The 2,125-nt window shown below is 38.1% G+C and overlaps 1 pseudogene; it reads right to left on the reverse strand.

Moving 5' to 3' along the window:
- Positions 1-425: 425 nt before the first annotated feature.
- On the reverse strand, positions 426-544 carry LOC111735457 (annotated as a pseudogene).
- Positions 545-2,125: the final 1,581 nt, after the last annotated feature.

Below are 2,125 nucleotides of genomic sequence, written 5' to 3' on the forward strand. Positions count from 1 at the left end.
TCCCTCACCCTCCTTTTTTACCCTTGAGTCACCTCTTCTGAACCTCAGGTCATCCCGGGACAGAGTTTTAAACCACTATTTTCATAACTATATTTTTCTAGCACCCTTTCTAAACATTCTTTTTATCATTATGGAAAAAAATATTAATGGGAAAATGTGAATTTTAAGGTTATATGAAATACTCATAATACATAACAGTATATGTAAATATAACTATAAATTATAAATTTGTAGACTTCATAGAATATGCAACACAATTTTATATATGCTATATGAATATAGGATATCTATAAATTTTAAAGTTTTAGAATAAAAATGCATTATTTATTTATTATTTGTTTTAGGCGAGGCAACCTTTGGTGACCACGCAGATAGTAAGGACCTTGTCAGCTTACAATCTCTTATTTTTTATTTTATGTTTTTTATGCCTACAGCACCTGGTCTTCGTAGGTGGTCTCCCATCCAAGTCCTAACCAGGCCCGACCCTGCTTAGCTTCCAAGATCAGATGGGATCAGGCATGTTTAGGGTGGCCTGGCCATAGACAAAAGTGCATTATTTTAAAGCACTTAACAAAAGCATCTTAAAAGACCATTGTAATTCTCAGCAGCTCTTCGCTTCTTAACTATTGTAAATTTAATACCTACTTTCGGTTCAAGATGGCAAACTGAGAACAACATTTAACCTCTTTCCCCCTTAAAATGTCACCATGAATAAGCTAATTAAATGTAAAGAGGTATTAAATTACTTCACTGAAAAGTGAAAATGTGGTGTAGCACATTAGATGATCAGATGTTTTGAAGAATTTCTAGAATAAAGATGCAAATTGGATTTAAACTGGTGGGCAAGCCAGAGCAGAGAGAGCCAGGACCAGGCCCAGAGCTCAGGCCTGCCCTGCAGAAAGCAGCAGGGCCAAGGGCCAGCAGGTTTTCGCTGGGAAAAGAAGAGAGCCCCGCCTCCTCCCCAAACTCAGCAGTATGGAGAGTCACAGAATGGGAGTAGGTGGGGCGGCCAAATTCTGGGTGCCATCTAGAGATAATCCAGAGTAAAGGAGAAAATTTTAAAAGGATGATTGAAGATATGAATTAGTCAAGATAATATTGGTCTCATAAAATGAGAAGAGTATATTATGATAAAGAGGCAATCAGTGAATAAAGTAAATCCCAAGGAGATGTCACAGTACAATTCTTAAATCAAGGCTGCCACAGTGCACAACCCTGGAAGTGTAGCTACATGACTGGAGCTCTCTAGGTGGCATAGTGCACAGCCTGTGTGGCCACATGTGATGGCTTGAATTTGGAGGTCAGGCACCTGGATTCAAGGCAGATTACGGTACAGCTGGGGAAATGGGATGGCCTCTTTGGGCCTTAGTTTCTTCTGGCCCTAAAATATTGTGGGACCAGCAGTGTATTCAGTGAAGACATAGCAGGAGGCCTTTTCCTGACTTTGGTCCCACAGATGTTAAGAGGCTCCTGCAGGTGGCCCTGTCTCTCTCTAGGTCATTTAATCTCCAACCTGTTGGATTTGAACCTGAGAATGTGAAGGAGTTGGGAGGGACCCTGTTTCACTTACCCCTCACCCAAAATCAGATTAGTCCTGAAGCAGTTCTTTTTTGGTAATGCTTCAATCCTGGATGAGTCTATATCTCTTTCATAAAGATGAGAACAGAAAAATCAATATAAGGTTTATGGAAAAATTCTATAGCGCAAAGGAAGCGTGGTAATATATTGTGACTAAGCAAATCCACTTTCCTCTGAAATACATTTCTTACAAGAAACTGAAAACACATTAAAAATATCAATTTCTAATACGATACATGTGGATACTTGTTCCTGTTAAACTGACCAGACTGTTATGGGGAGGGACAGGAGTAAGAAAATAAAAAGATACATAGAAATGAAAAATATAGTAGCTAAAATAAAATTTATATAGGAATCAAGAGAGTGGAGACAGAGTACCATAAAAAAAAGCAATTAAGTGAGGTAGAAGACAATACTTTAGATATTCTCAGAATTCAGAGGAAAAGGGCAAAGATATTAAAGTAATTTCAAAGAAGATGGCAGCTGTAAGCAACAAAAGCAGAAATTTATTTCATGATAATAGGCATTCTAGAAAAAGAATCCAGAA

Source organism: Pteropus vampyrus, unplaced genomic scaffold, assembly GCF_000151845.1.
Source record: "Pteropus vampyrus isolate Shadow unplaced genomic scaffold, Pvam_2.0 Scaffold1000001286, whole genome shotgun sequence".
Classification (NCBI taxonomy): Eukaryota; Metazoa; Chordata; class Mammalia; order Chiroptera; family Pteropodidae; genus Pteropus; species Pteropus vampyrus.